Below are 16,484 nucleotides of genomic sequence, written 5' to 3'. Positions count from 1 at the left end.
TTGTCGGAGAAAAAATATACCATTATTAGTGACAGCCAGAGTGCGTTGTGTAAATTATCACATATACACAACCAGTCTGCAGGAATGAATCACATTATCGCAGAGATTGTAGAAACTATTGCCATTTTTAAAGAGAAGGGAGTCTGCATTAATTTTTTGTGGGTAAGGGGTCATTGTGGTATAAAAGAGAATGAAATTGTTGATACACTTGCAAAGGAAGCCACCAATAGTGGGGAAATGGCTAATTATAAATTACCACACACCGATATCAAGGGTATAATTGCAAAAGCAGCACTACAAAAATGGCAGACAGATTACAATAATGGTGATAAAGGTAGATTCTATAAAACTATGGCAGATCAGTTACCTAGACACCCATGGTTTAAGGGAACTGTCACTAATAAATGGGTTGTTACGACAATAAGCAGGCTGAGAGCGAACCACGCGGTGTGCGGATCGTATCTATACAGGATCAACAAAAGGTCCTCTCTCCTCTTTGCGTAGATTGCAATGAGGAGGAGGATTTCAAACATGTAATAATGATATGTCCACGTTATGTGGTAGAAAGGAAACGCATGTTTGACGATATATACAGGTATTTAGATGCACCATTTCGCTACGAAGACATTATATTCTCCACCAACATTTATGTGCTTAAGTCGATAGCAGAGCTAGCAATGAAATATGAATGTATTTAAAAGCTATAGCCGAATTAGAATGAATGGAAGAAAATGCTTAGAGAAGGATTACGTGATTTTAATTTTGGTTAAGCTCGTAGAAGGATAATAGGAGCACAGAGTGCTGCTCCATCCATTAGCAGTAGTTTATGTAAATAGCGGTATATAGTAGAATGATGAATGTGTGAAGCGAATGTATCTATAAGTAAGAATGGAGAGTGAGTGATATTCTAGTGATAAGCACCTAGACGATGCTGGCTGTATGGCGGAAGCCAATGCCAAAAAATAAAAATAAAAAAAAAAAAAAGAGAAAAAAGTCACAAGGACTCAAGTCAGGCGAATAAGGAGGCTGAGGAGCCACAGGAATGTTTTTACTGGCCAAAAACTCTGGTTTATTGAAAAATTACTGTGTGACAAGGAGCATTATCGTGATGCACAACACCCACTTGTTCTTGATGTTTGGTCTCACACGAATGACCCTTTTTCGAAGTTTCGTCCACAAAGAGTTTCTACCTCAAGGTCAAACGGTCTCAATCAACACTTTTACCGAGAGGTTCTTGAAAAACTTCGAACTCGATTTTGGGAGAGTCGAAAACATTCAAACGGCTGTAACCGGCCAGCTGAAGGCTATTCCAGTATCGGAGTTCTAGCACTGCTAAGAGGAGTGGAAGAAACGTCTCCAGCGCTGTTTGGCTTCAGAAGGAAGTTATTTTGAAGGTGACAATATAGAATTGTAATTCTTTTTGAATAAAAAAAATTTTAAAAAATCAGTCTCATTACTTAATTTACAGACCTCGTATTCCGGAATTTATAATTGTCCTTTGTCAATATTTTTCAGTAGTGTCACTTCAAATATCGAATTTGATTTTTGCAAAATGAGTTATGCTCCATCTAACTCACCCACAATCACAATCATCACAATCTCATTAATAAAATCTCCTTTTTTTTTTTTTTTGTATTCAGGTGACATCAAGACAAACATGTAAATACAAGCTCAAATTTTGCTGTAAAAATTCGATATTGAAAAAAATCGACCCGGTTGTAATACTTCAATTGCAAAGTAGAAGAAGAAAGAAAAAAAGTCAAATAAAATAAAAGAAGAAGCTAAAATCACCAAAAAGAGATAAAAATATTCACAAAATTTTGGACTCTAGTCACAAATTATTTCTCTATTTATTTGGCACCCAATGTTGACTTGATGGCACACATACAAACGCGTGAAAAAATAACTTCCTTTATAAATATTTTTTTCTTCAATAACATCGAATAAAACATCGAATCTCCAGCCTTTTTGATATTTATGTGCGTTCGTTGAGTAAATCCTTTACTTTCATTGAATGTCTAAACTAAGCCATTACAAAGTCTAACTATAGATGGGCGGCGAAATAAAAATAAAAAATAAAAAAAGAAATAGATATATTATACAATTTTCATGACCCATTTTGGTCCAGCTTAGATAGAAAGAGGATTTACTAGGTACGGCTGGCTTTATACTGTACGGGGTCAACCCACTCTTTCGTCTCAGGGAATATTTCTGTGATTCTCTATCCAGCCAAGTACTTATTTCTTATTTTTCTCAGATAAAATAAATCATTTCCCCCCCCCCAAGACGTTCAATAGATTTCTCTATTGCTCTAAGGCAGAGGAAAATCAAGGATCAGCTGTAGGATGAGCTTTTTCTTCAGCTGCAATTTTACCATACTCTGATAATTTTCATTTTATTATTCTCTTTTACACCTCTAGGGAGAAAATGTATTCCACTCGGGAACATATTCTATTCAGAGTTGTCACCGGGAAAGCCCATTTTGAAGCGCACTGAGAATGTAAAAATGGTCCATTACTCTCTCTGTACAGGAAAATTCCCGATTGATCAAATTTGGTTCAGCAACCACAAATGGGACTTAACAATATACTTACAAATATACATTATCGGATTGGTTATTATAATAATTTAAATTCACTTTTAAATGATTTAAATAAAAAACAGATATGGAATGTTTACCATTTTATAATTTTTGTGCTTAAATTTAGGGCGCTACTTTCCTAGTTAGTTGGTAATTATAACTTTAGTAAATATGTTTTACTTTATTTTAAGAGTTTTGTTTCTGTTCAGTTTAAGCATTTGTTAAAATTTATTTTAAGATTATTTTATTTTTTTCTCATTGATATAAAACTATATTTTCTTTTCTCTCATTTTTTGTTATCTTCATCGAATAGTGTCTTTTTTAGTTGTGTTTTTCTTTGAATTTTTATATAATGTATTTAGTTTGTATATTGCAATTCCCTCACTCCCTTACTGTATGTACATTCATGTATTAAACAGTCAATAAATAAAAAAAAAATATACAGGGTGTTCATTTTAAGACGGCTCAAATGCATTTCATGCTTAAACGGTTGTTCTGAGCTGAAAATGGTAGAGGAAAAATTTGTTGCCCATCACCTCTAGTTTCAGAATATGTGACTTGATTTTAGATTCCTTCCCGCATACGCGGCTGACGCGCGACCATAAGTGAGGGTTCGCAGTTGACCCTCCCATTTTCATATACACCGTTTTAAAGAGTATAAAAAGTAATGAAAGAAACGGGAAACCGCAATTCGATATCTTCAAAATTAAAGGTGCTAGGCCATTTCAAAATCTGGTATTTTTAATCATATTTCAATTTTTTTTAGAAGGTTTTAGGTTTGAGAAGGGATTAGCTATGAGGTTAGCATACTGGACTCCCACGCGGAGGTCCCGGTTTCGAATCCAGCAGCTGACCCTTAGATTTTCTCTTCCTAGGAGCTTCTTACAGCTCACTGTCCGGTGATGGACAGTGTTGTCTGTAACGAGAGAACACTGTCCGGAGGCCGGCAGTGCACTGGAAAAAGCTCCGGGCGCTAATGACCTCAGCTGTTGATGCGCCAAAAAAAAAAAAAAAAAAATTAACTTGTTATCAAAGAGAAAAAAGAGCACGCGATAGGTCATTTTTATGTATTTTTTCATCCCCTTTTTACTAAAAATATTGCCAAGGCAGTAAAACTAGTAATTTTCTTAATATTGGGAAATAAGTCGTTTTCCGAGTGATTTTTCTAAGAAAAATCAAATGTTAAGAGCTTTAGATGTGCTCAAGCATACACAAAATGGCTAAAAATTAATTTTACATCTGTTACAAACAAGAAGGTTCAATAATTATTTGGTAATTTAGGGAGAGTTGCGTTTAATTACCAAAAAAAAATTGGAAACCTCCTGCCACAAATTTAAGTGATCAATATCTTCCATGTAAAGGATCAAAGTTATTCCTTAATTTATCAAATAATGCACTTTACTCAACTTGTGAAGCATGTACTGTGCCTCATAAGGTGCCTCCTCTGGCTCGCAAGCCTGGTTAGCCAGGAGGTTATCAACTGCTCTCTGTGTCTGATCTGGCACCTTTAAAGGCACAAGCACATGCTTCACAAGTTGAGTAAATCGAATTGCGGTTTCCGGTTTCTTTCATTACTTTTTATACTCTTTAAAAAGGGGTATATGAAAATGGGGGTCAACTGCGAACCCTCACTTTTGGTCGCGCGTTTGATGTAGAGATTTCGACTTCACTTAGATTTCCCTTTCACACTGTACTTGCTGACTGTGTAAATAAGGTTATACATGTAGTGTATATTATTCAACGTGTTATTGATTTTCTTTAAATCTAGATGGCTGTGGTTCGTTACTTTAATATCATATTCTTCCGAGCCAAATTATCTCAAATGTATTGCCTCATTATCTTCTTAATATTTATGAAAAGAAAATGTGCTAGCGAAGACAAAAAAGGTTGCTAGAAAATCGATCGATCGAATTTCCTGTTTATTATTTCCTGAACTGTCTGTTCACCCATAGAATATGAATGTGAATTAAGTATGCAATATTTAAAGGACCCTTTTAATCGGAAGTTAATATCACTTTAGTAAGGAAGTGTGCTCGAGTGAGGAAGGGGTGTATTTCTTAAGAACTTGTACACAGAGACTAGCCGGACCTTAAAAAAACGGATGTTTCCTTTCAAAACAAAGAGCTCTAATATCTTCATGATTACAAACCTCACTTCCTTCTTACAAAGAAGAGGAAACAAAATCTATTATAACAAACGTTGAACAATTAATTGCGTACTTTTTGTAGAAAATATTTCAACCAGTTGCTGGATAATAACTTTGTCACAAGAATTTCCAACTGAAAGGTGTGTGGCGTTTCGCAAGAGGTTTAGAAATGATGGCGGATGTGGAAATTAAATTAGCTGCAGGAAAAACAACAATCATCCGGCCGTACAAACAGTCAGTTGTTTGCTCTGCTTCCCACTTAGAGGCATTCGGGGGGGGGGGCGCTTCTGCTGTTTTATCCACAAATAGTTGTACTAAAATATCCAGGAAATTAGATTTCAAATTCGTGCCCTGAGCGTTTCCTTTCTTTTCAACGGAAATAAAGAAAAGAGGCAAAACAAAAGAAAAAAGTTCTTTCATTTAGAATACAATCACTTTCTTAACGAGATTTTGTTTGTCCGGGGATATGTACAAAAAAAAAAAAAAATAGGTTAATCTTTTTTCTAGCCCTTAAAATAAACATGATTTGGGCAGTGATAATCATTAAGCGATCACTTAAGGCTCTGTGAGTCATGAAAGGACTCGAAGAAGTGAAAGGGCGCCGCGGAGTAAGAGGGCGCTAATCCGAGGGCTGATATTTGCAGAGCTAGTTACCAATCCATTGTGATGAGATTATAAGGGAAGAATTATAATCCAGCAAAAAAAGTCTTAATTTGCTTATCCATTCTGCTGTTTCTGATTGTCAGGTCCTGGAAGTTAATTCAGGACTGCCTGGGCATTCTGGACAATATTGGGTACATATTTCCAAAAATGGTTTCATGAGTGAACAATTTCCTGTATTTCTGCCAAGAAATTGAAAAATATCATTTTTATTACACTGATGCGCTGCAGTTTAAGACCATGATGCTTACGGTGACCATTATTTTTGTATCAAAAAACAGGACAAGGAGCAAAAATAAAACCTATAAAAAATATGAATACGTTTATTTACACGAGATCGGTTTTTACAATGACCATATAATATGGTATAGGTTAGTTTAGTTATTAGTTTTTACATGACGTTTAGCGATCGATGTTTACACTAGTCGATTAATCTACTCTATCGGTAAAACAGGTTGTGCTTTACGCTAAAGGTTCGTCCAAAGTTAATGTACACAGAAAAATTTTTTCTAAACGATTATTTGCGAACTTAATTATTATACATTTATACTATATTTTTATATTCAAAAATTAAATTTGAGTATAATTTAAATTTCATTGAAAAACAGGACAAATAAATAAAAAAACAGGACATTTATGCTTAAAAATAAAAATAAAAAAGGACAGCGTCTTAAAAAACAGTACTGTCCTGCCAAAAACAGTACTGTCCTGCCAAAAACAGTACGAATGGTCACCGTAATTGATGCTGGTAAGTTCTACATTCGGAGAAGTTTTACTAACGTAATATTAAAGATTGTGACACTGTCCCAGATCGTAGAATAACCATTGCTGATCTTGTCGTAGACGTTGCTGCCGTTATCATTCCTTCAAAATGGTAACAGCTGGTGAACTGTCACCCAAAACCAAAAGAATTGTGTCTTTTATCAGTGCTCTCTCTCTCTCGCAAGTTTTTTTTTATTGTTTGTTTTTGAGATAACCGACGATGATCTGAGAGTTGTTCCGTGCGTTTGACATAGGCCTCAAGATTTATAGCGGTTGTTCGTGCCAACCCTGACGGGGCCTACAATCAACATATCTCGGCTTTCCGCTAAGCATATCAGCACACCCTGTCTCAAATGTCAGTAGACATGCAGCCTTAAATTCATTCTATGTCTGTCTTACTTTGGAATAAAACTCGTATTGCTGGATAGATTAAGGCAATGCTGTACTGATTATCGATTATTGATTTTTGTTTTACGATTAATTAAGAAAATAATGAAGTTTCTGGCCTGCTTCTTGTTCCTAGTACACTCGGACTTGGGCATCACACAGAAGTGTTCGCTGCATTGTGTTTCTACATTCACAAGGTTTTGGTGTGCCCTTAAAACCAGGAATCGGTAACTTACAAATCCGGAAGCGTTTGAATCTCTATATAGAAACTAGTTTTGCAAAAAACAGTAAAAAAATGCAGAAAATGTGTTTGTTCTAAAGCTACTACGTCGGTGGCACCTAAATATTAAAGTTGAACTTCCGCTTTTTTGCTATTTTAAGTTATGCGTAACATATACGAGTATACACACCCAGACAAATTAAAGGTACCTAAAGAAGGTTATTTCCTTTGAAAGTTCATAATCGGAAACTAGCTCGATTGCTTCTATTTTCTCTTACTTAGTACAGTAAGAAAATGTAAGCAATCGATTTTTTTATTTATTTCAAGGAAAAACCAGAAAGGAGAAAAGAAAAGGCGTAATTAGATTTTCCAAGGGGCGACAAACTAAAAGGAAACTGGTAGGAAATCTTCTTAGGAAAAACTAATCTCATTCAACGACAGCTTCCATATTTAAACTTAGATCTACTTACTGCAGCCAGGCAAGTATTTATAGTTCTCCTTTAACTTGGGAGTCCCACAAGAATTTTAAGTTGAGCTTTAAATATTTATATTTCTATAAATACTTTACAATGTCCATATTTATCCATCAGTACCAAGCTGTATTATACGTATATCTTAGTATTCATTATTGGGTAATGTAGAAAAATAGGGCGAACTGCAAACCTTCATATATTCTGCTAAATTTTGCAAAACTTACATGAACTCAATTGCTACAGTCTGCAACACTTCTAGATAAAAGGTAGTCTAGCCATTTCCATCTTTAATTTTTCACACCAAGTCTTCACAAAACAAAGTAAAAATACAGATTTGACAGGTTTCTGGTTAGTGGAAATCTGTCTTGGACACTACTTTCATTTTCCGCAGTTTCCCTTTTTGTAGAAACTTAGAATTTGACCGGAAATCGTACGAATTCATTAAAACTAAAGTGAGATTTTCGTCACAGTTTTTCCCAGACCCCCTTTGATGACAGTATTCTCTGTAATTAAAGAAAAATCGGCCACTGTTGTTAACAGGAAAACCTGTTGTATTTGGCGTTTTCAAATGATAGAAATGATTTACAAAGATCTGATTGGAATCAGAATTAGGGATTGTTGGGCATTCTAATCGTTAACCTCTCCAGTTCCTCAAAACTAAATCTAACCAATCGTTACTCCTGAGCCGCTGAAAAGTTTCCACCCACCCCTCTGGAATGGAAAGGTTCGGTTTTGATTGTTGAGAAAGTTAGGAAAAGTTAGACTAAAATCAGATACTATCTGGGAGTAATAACGGGGGCGGTTATGAGGGCTGGAGCCGCCGAGAAGTTCGGTCTGGACACGTGGCCGCTCTAAATGTATACAGTAACCTCCTCGGACATCACGATACACTGCCGTTTGTTTACTCGCTTTCAGATTTATTGTTTATTAGTTTTTCACAAACAATTTTAGTTCAAATTTAGCTCTATATTGAAATTTGATCATTAATTCCACAGCTGAACTAAATACGAGGAGAATATTATATTGAAGTTGGACGCAATTAATAATTATTACAATTTACCTGTTTTAGGCCAGATTGTCCATTCAAGTTTTATTCCTTTTATATTCTGAACTACAAACTAATAATAAAGAATTCTGAGCTGATCAGCTGATCACGTTCGTCTGAGAGCAGTGTCTTTTATGGAATGGGTTGAGCTGGTTAAAAATCGATCGTCTTGCTGCACTGTCTACGCGCGGTATTAAGTTGTAATGAGGTTTGTAATTATAAAGGTGGCTGGCCCAGCTAAAGTCTCCGTATAACTATAATTAGGCAGCGTAAGATGATGTCATTATGGATTTATGAGGTGTAGAGAGCCCAGGAATGGGCGCAAAAAGGCAAACAGCCATAAAACAGGTATTAAAACACCAGCTGTGCAGCAGTCAGCACAGTACAACGCAGTGTTGCCCAGTATTACAACGCAGTGTTGCGCACAGCTTTATTCTCTCAGCCAGATTTCCCTTTTGTCCCATTATAGTTCTTTAATGCTTATAATCAAACGATATGTTTATTACTGACATTCTTTTATTTATTTTAATTTACTTTTTTCTCTTTGCTTTAGAATCAACCTAATTGGAACATTTGAATGTAAGTCCTTTCTTCCTCTTCACTTGCTTTCTCAGTATGCTTTTAATGTTCATCCTATTTTGGTCTTCTTTTGTATTTTGTCTAGCAGGAAGCAGGCATTGAAACAACTTTTTTAATTGCTAAACATTTTGCAAGGATGTGTGCCCTCATCAGTGACTCTATTATGAGCAGATTTGGAGAGGAAGTTGTTACCTTCTCCAATCTTGAGTTTCTCCTTTATTGCTGGGCCTAAGTCAGTGTCGTAAAGAAGAAATTATAAGTTTTTTTTGGGGGGGGGGAACCAGCTTTCTAAATTTGTATACCCTGTCGATGTAAAAGGGACCTCGCCTCGATCTCAAATTCAGAGGATGTCCAAGCAAATATTTCCCGTGAAACTAAATTTTTCCCAATTTGACCGATTTCGCTGAACATTCCCATCGGCTGGAGGAATCCCAAGTATAAAATAAAGCAATTTATCAAATTGAAAAAGGAGACAGTTTTTTTAATATTATTTTTCTCATAATATTAACTGGGTTCATAGTCGTAATCATCTGATACATAATGTAAGGTTAACCATAAATGCTGAAATGATTTATTGCTATTTAGGCAGAAGCTTGTTTGCAGTTATTTATTTACGGGCCAGTTGGGGGTAGAGTTCAGACTGGCAATGTTGTTCCTTGTTTACCTGAAAGGCCGGTGTAGGTCGGTCTTGGATAAATCGAATTCCAGAAGTTCTATGTAGCAGCCGCCAGCAGACACAGGATACCCCTCATGGTCTTCCTCTCTGCCCATGTCGCAGACACACCGGCACACATTGGGGGCTTCATACCTGGTTGGGCTTAGAAATTTATTGAAGATTACTCCGGCTAGAAGTTTCTAAAAGGGAAATTGACTTGGCAACTTCCGTTTTTTCTTTTTTCGTGAAAGAAACAAAATCTGGTGCGGACCCTCTTATGACAATCTCTTTTTGAAATTCTCATGCTCTAACTTGTACTAAATCTCTTCTAATTTGGAGCTTCAAATCTGATTGAGTTCTTACACGTATTACATACTTTGTAAAGCGGTACATTACAATGAGATGACGTTACAGGAGGAGGTTTATCTGTCCCTAGAACTTCCTTAATCCCTTCATCTACTTGGGTAAAGTCAAGGAGCTTTTTTGCTCCTCAGATGCACCTCTCTAATTTAAAGAAATGTCAACACCTATGGATATTAGCGCCCGGGGTATTTTGCAGAGCGTGCCAGTCTCCGGACTGTGATCTCCCATTACAGTCTCTCCATAGCCTCCAGACTGTGAGCTTCATATCAACCTCACACATTCACTCTCACAAACAAACTCGCCCACACCCTGCCTCATCTACAGTCCAATCATTCAACTAGGACAGCTTTGGGCCTCGCGGATTGGCCAGCCACTTCCAGCGAGAGATCTCTTTCCCATAGGCCTACTAGGAATGGAGGCCTTCAGCTTGTTGCGTCTCTGTTCGTGTTTTCTCGTGCAAAACTTACGCATACTCTCCCCTAGACTGTGAGGCACTAGCCCCATTGCAGGTAAAACGAGGGGCTGGCTATCGGTCCATCTATAATCTTTTTTTTTTTTTTTGTTATTCGCGCGGGTCAGGTTGGCTGCTTCCGGTACAATTCTAGGCACTTACTACTCCCTTCCACCGTTTCTTGAAAGTAATTTATCTGTAGCTGAGTAACGAAAATCATACGTGGTACTCCATGTCCACTTTTACTTGGTGGACATTGTTCAGGGGATTAGAGTATATTGTACGCCTTACGGCTAAGCCCCCTTCGGGTTCCAGGTTTGTTTGGTTCGTAAATGGAATAGCTAAATACCTGGATTTGCATTAAACAGTTCAAAGACACTAACCCAATTAGCCGACTTTGCTTACTTTGCTTGACCAGGACTGTCACTGGCGCTCCATAACTCTGTTACTAATATTCACCATTCGGCAAACCGGATATAGGCCAAAAAGAGGGTGGTAATAATTCAGTTTTAATTAAACTAGTTGCCCATCATCTCTCCAATAAAGTCTGGGGTTGGAAATGTAACGAATTTATTGCGTTTTGCCAGCCACAAGAAACGGAGGATGCCAGCTCAACTATCATTCGCTCTTTCAGTTGGTTGGATTTGTGGCGAATCAATTTATTGTGTCTCAATTTTCAAATATTTGAGTTTAACCGGATATACATAAAATAGGCGCGAAAACTCACACGATCTTCACTTACTACATATTTATGTATGCATACATATTTCATATTCACTTTGATACTTTAGACTATTCTGCTCTGAACTTACCTAAAAACTGTTTTTATAGATAGCGTTTCAAATACGTGAGAGAGAGCCTGATAATTATAATCTACATCGCATCTTCTACGACGGTCATTAGCGCTGCTGACTAGATATAATTCTAGTATTAAAAATTAATTCATATTTACCTAAACTGTATGCCAGCAGACATTGTGGCTTTCCTATATTAATAGGATTTATTTAAATGAATTTTTAGTCGAGATTCTCCGGCGATTGGAAGGAGGCCAAACAATATTTTCTGTAATTTCCATTGTTCTCTCGCATAAATCTTTTGAAATTAAAAAAAACAAAAAATCTTTTTTGTTTAATCATCATCTATTTAATATTAATTTTGTTAATAAATGAAATAAATGGTTTAGATTAATGCAGATACTAAATGGATTTTTAATGGAATTAAATTTTGGTTCAGTTTTTATTTAAATCTGAATTGTGGGGGGGCTGAATTGTGAGTTGGCATCAAGCAATGTAAAGAGATTCACTAACCACTTTAACCAACCAAAACATGCGACGTTTTAGCGAAATTAACACTTCCTAAAAAGGACTTCAAAAATCAATGTCTTTTGGAATATTTACTGAAACTGTCCCTTCAAAGAATTTTATTAGAGAAATAATTCTTATAAAATAGAGCTTTAAGTTAGTTTAATTAAGCTTAATTGATTTCAGTAAAAATCATTAATAGCCATTTTCGAGAAAAATGAGAAAATAAGGAATTGCTGTTCATTTTTTTTTTTTTTTGGTGACTGATTCATAGTTTCAATACGATAAAACTAGCTCGAGATGGTGTTCCTTAGGGCAGTGTCCTAGGTCCTCTACTCCTTATATACAGCAGACATACCTCAATTATCCAAATACCATTCTTTCTACCTTTACTGGCGTTACTCCAATCTTATCTCCTCATTACGATCCTCATATCGCTACACGAACTCTACAAACACACACATCAACCACTTACAGGACTGGCTTTTCAAATGAAGTATCAAAACCAACGTTACGAAGTCAAAGTTTTGTAGTATTTACTTTCAGACGGAAAATCCTACCTCCTATCATCTTGAACCAAACTCCTGCACCAACTGTGGACAAAGAACGCTACCTTAGACTGTACCTAGACAAACGGTTGACATGGAATCCCCCCCCCATACTAGACTGGTAAAGACAAAAATCTAACCAACGCTACAAAACTTCTCGCCAGACTACTCTTGACAAACGTTCGAAACTTAACCTACATAACAAAAGACTCTTGTATCTACTGTTACTGCGACCCATTTGGTCATAAGGCGTCGAAGTATGGGGGGATCGACTAAGCGTTCCAACTAACTACGCCTCCAGGTATTACAGTCCAAAAATACTTGGAAAACTTCTTAACGCTCCGTTCTATGTATCTAACCTCACTATCCATAACGACCTCAAAATCCCTTTCATTACAGATCTTGCTAACACTCGTTTCTTCAAATTTCATTCCTCTCTACAGCAGCTCATCCTAACCCTCTCATAGAACACCTATCTTCCTCCACATTACTAGGTAATCCTCTAAGAAGATTGAAGAGAAGATGGCCTCGTGATCTACTCTTATCGTGAGAGCAGTGTAGCAAAGCCCGTTACTGGAGTGACACCACTCGGTGCCTTCTCCACTCGTGATTTTCTTTTACCATATTTGCTTGTTGCAACAACTGTTGCAGTGGTAAATTCCAATAAAAGATTAAAAAAAAAAAAATAGGATGAAAAAAATAATTTTCATTTCAGTCGTGATACATTTATTCTGCCGAGCTTTCGACTCAGTCCATGAACAGACAAGACATAATACACATCAACCCTGTAATGTAAAAATATTACTTTGTAAACTAGCCCTGAAGAAGACCTAGTCCCTAGGTCGAAAGCTCGGCAGAATATATGTATCACGACTGAAATGGCAATTATTTTTTTCATCCTATTGAAAATAAGGAACATTATCTCCTCACAGGTCTTTCTCTTACTGCTGTTCTTAAGGTTGGAACTCATATAGAAAACGTGGAAGGTCCACAATGCTGGGTGAGTTCATCCGTCGCAACACGCTTCCGGCAGGTTTCGAAACTTAATCCATCATCAGAGGGAGACTAAACAGTTTGGTGTAGAAACTTCGACTTCACTTGCGTTACCCACTCGAACTACGCTCGCTGACTGTCAGCAAGTCAAGTTAGGCGAGTCAGTCAGTTAAGCTTAATTTAATGTGAGAAGTGAAGTCGAAATGGAAGTCGAAATGAGAGAGAAAGAGAGAGGGGTACGTAAAATGTGGCAGAATTAGTGGTCAACGTCCATTATTCGACCCAGTTTGGTCTAGATGTTGAATTTATTAGTTACAGTAATGTGTGGATCGTCCAAAATACTGAAACATGTGCATAACACCAAGTTGTATGTCCAAGTTTGAAGATGGGGGAAGTAGGTAGTTAGTGGAGGCAAAGGAAGGGAGTTTTGGGAAAGTTTGAGCATGTGGACTAGCTGGAAGCTAGTTTTGGTGGTGGTGTTTGGAATCACCCTCTAGTGTATAGAATTACTGGATAGCAGCTTCGTACTCCCGGGAGCACGGTAAATGGTGATTGCACTCCAAGTTAGCCAGGCTATTCTTGTCTAGGAGTCTAGCAATATCGTTTTCATGCATCCCTATAAACAATTATCTATAACCACTCTTGTGTCTGTCTGTCACATAACTCGCAAATTGCATTATGAATTTTACATTTTTAGTACTTCTCTAACTATAGATGATTTTTTAAAAACGACAGAGAAAATGAAAACAAAAAATGATTTCCAAAGAATTTTAGAAAACTAATCGTCTAAAAAAAAATTTGGAAATAAAATTGTAAATTATTTAAATTAGTTAGAAGAAAAACTGAAAGATTTCAAAGAAAATCGAGAAAGTGGCTCAGAAAACTGTAGAAAATCCACTTAGAACATCGGTATTTCGGTACGGGAATTTCCTTTAAATTTGAAATTTTGACCTATTGTACGAGTGTCGTTAATTCGGCGTAGCACATCCGGTACCCCTGATCGATTTCGAACTATCCGCCATCACCATAGATAGGTTAATCAGTTTGAGATTGTGGCTCACTCTTATACTCAAAGTAGTCCTGAGGACCTCGCTGAGCAGAGGCTTCATTCGGATTATCCATTTGTTTGGGAATTTCTAGAAAATAGCACCAGGGATTTTCCGTAAACTTCCGGTATCAGTTACTCGTAAGAATTTATAGGTTAGTAAGACTTTGTCTACTGATATATAGACCAACGGCGGCACCCTCAGGCCAAGTAAGTGGACTTACTGCGAATGGGCAGAAGAGGTTTTTTTCAGTCCAGTGAAGACAGCCCTTCTAGGGGAAAGTTACTCCAAAATCAAACTCCGGCTCTCCAGGTCTGGGAATTGGGCGCAGGGTTGACGGCTCGCCCCGGAAAACTACCTTGTTATGAAACCAAAAGAAGTAGAGCAATGGACCGATTAAAGGCAAAAGACCAGGTCTAAGGCTTTGGATAGGGACGATTGGGGTCAAATTCTTCTGGAGGTCAAGGCCCGACCCGGGCTGTAGCACCAGGGAAGTAAGTAAGTAAGACTTTGTCTAGGAAAATTAGTTTTTCTTAGAATTTCCTTGAGAAAGAGGTGGGGGTATGCCTTCCCCCACCAATTTATTAGGAATGGCTAAGACTGTTCCAATTATGCTGTGTTAGAATCTTTAAAGGTTAAGATTTATAATAAGAAGATGTGCAAGTTTATACAATAGATATGGCTTTTCTACTAACTGCGCTGATAATATTGACGTAGATATGTAAATGAAGTGTTCAATATCTAAAATATAAATAAACCCGGATGAAGATTGTTGTGCGGACGTTGTTTCAGTTCCAGCCACCGTGAATTGGCCGCACTCCAAAAGCTCCCAAGGTCGTTCTTGCTGCAGGTTTTCAGATTTCAGGTCTCATTCAGCCCCATAACTTCCTCTGCAGAGTTATTCTCCATCTTCCCCTCTATTTCAGCCATTATACTTTCCATTATTTATTCTGTATATTTTCACCACTTGTTTTTTTGCCGATAATTTATTTTATAAAAATATGTAAATAAATTTAGCACTTAGGTATATACAAATAAGAATGGCTTGCAACTAAAAATGTTTGTAAAATAATTAAAACAAAAAATAGCCACGTTTACAGTAGTTGGTATTTATGAGTTATACACTAAATTGTCTTGCCAATAAGCTGTATTTAAAAAATAATTTGAGCATGAAAAATTGATTCATAAATTGGAGACTGATGGCCAACTGCAGAATAGCTACAATAAAAAAGCTGAGGAACATGCCTAGTAACCTCTGGAGTATAACAGGTTCGAACGCTTGGTACGTCTCTTTCTCATTTATGAGAATAAATAATTTACTAGCCATACTGAGGCACCTCGATAGCCGAGCGGTTAAGATACTAGACCCGCAAAGCTAATATGTATTGTTGGTTAGCGGGTTCGATTCCCGGTCTCTTGGCCTTGGATTTTATTTAATGGTTAATATGAGAAATTTATAGTAAAGTATGTTTGCTAGTCGCCTCCGTCCACGACACCTAATTGAGTAGTTGGACGTAAAATAGGCCTGAAAAAATAGGCATTACTTTACTTTACTTACTAGCCAAAAAGAAATCGGCTTTACATATTATTGAGGCACTTTTATCTTGAGATTTGAATCGTACTAAGCCTGATACCCTGCAACTGCTTGAAGCAAACATCTTCTCAGAACAGAAGACGTACGATTTTTCTTTTCTGTTCAATTAAGAGTCAATGATTACTGCAGTTCCTACCTCCGGGCGATAGGGGAGAGTAGTGCTTGTGTCTCCGCTACTAGCTTCCCTAATTTCTGGAGCTTTCCATCCCTGCACCGCTTCGTCCCTGGCAAGTGTCTGTACCAGATTCTGTGAACATCGCAGGTGGAACCCACGTTCAGCTAAACGTCTATTTGCTTGTACACCGTCTAGCAATCTCGACCGTTTCTTTACCAAGACCTGCAGCCCGGAATGTTATTATTTTGAACGGTTGCTCAGTTCTTTAAAATACTTCTTCTTTATGCTCCCAAGTTATTCTTCTTTTTCCCCAAAGTCGTTTCCTAGTAACTTGCATCTCTGTGGCTTGTTTTTAACATCCCAGATATTACTTATTCTACTCACATGACCGTATCATCAAAGCTATCATCCCACAATCGTTAAAAGAGGAGCCTCACTTTTTGAGCCCTCGTAACCTGTACTTCCTGGTTCTATCCTCTACCCTACTCAAAAACTTCATTTCTATAACCTGAAGGCGACGTTGAGAATGGAAGCGAAAATTTGAGCTATAAATTTTCATTTTTCT

The 16,484-nt window shown here is 37.1% G+C and overlaps 1 protein-coding gene across 2 annotated transcripts in view; it reads left to right on the top strand.

The window, feature by feature from the left end:
• LOC141450676 (zwei Ig domain protein zig-8-like) overlaps positions 1 to 16,484 on the top strand; it is a 460,103-nt gene that overhangs the window by 200,956 nt on the left and 242,663 nt on the right. The gene's annotated exons all lie outside the window — the stretch shown is intronic.

The sequence above is a fragment of the Rhodnius prolixus genome, unplaced genomic scaffold (genome assembly GCF_049639745.1).
Source record: "Rhodnius prolixus isolate KJV_2025 unplaced genomic scaffold, Rpr scaffold_8, whole genome shotgun sequence".
NCBI classification, from domain to species: Eukaryota; Metazoa; Arthropoda; class Insecta; order Hemiptera; family Reduviidae; genus Rhodnius; species Rhodnius prolixus.
Note: the sequence above shows the minus strand (reverse complement) of the source record. Positions and strands in the feature narration are given on the sequence as shown.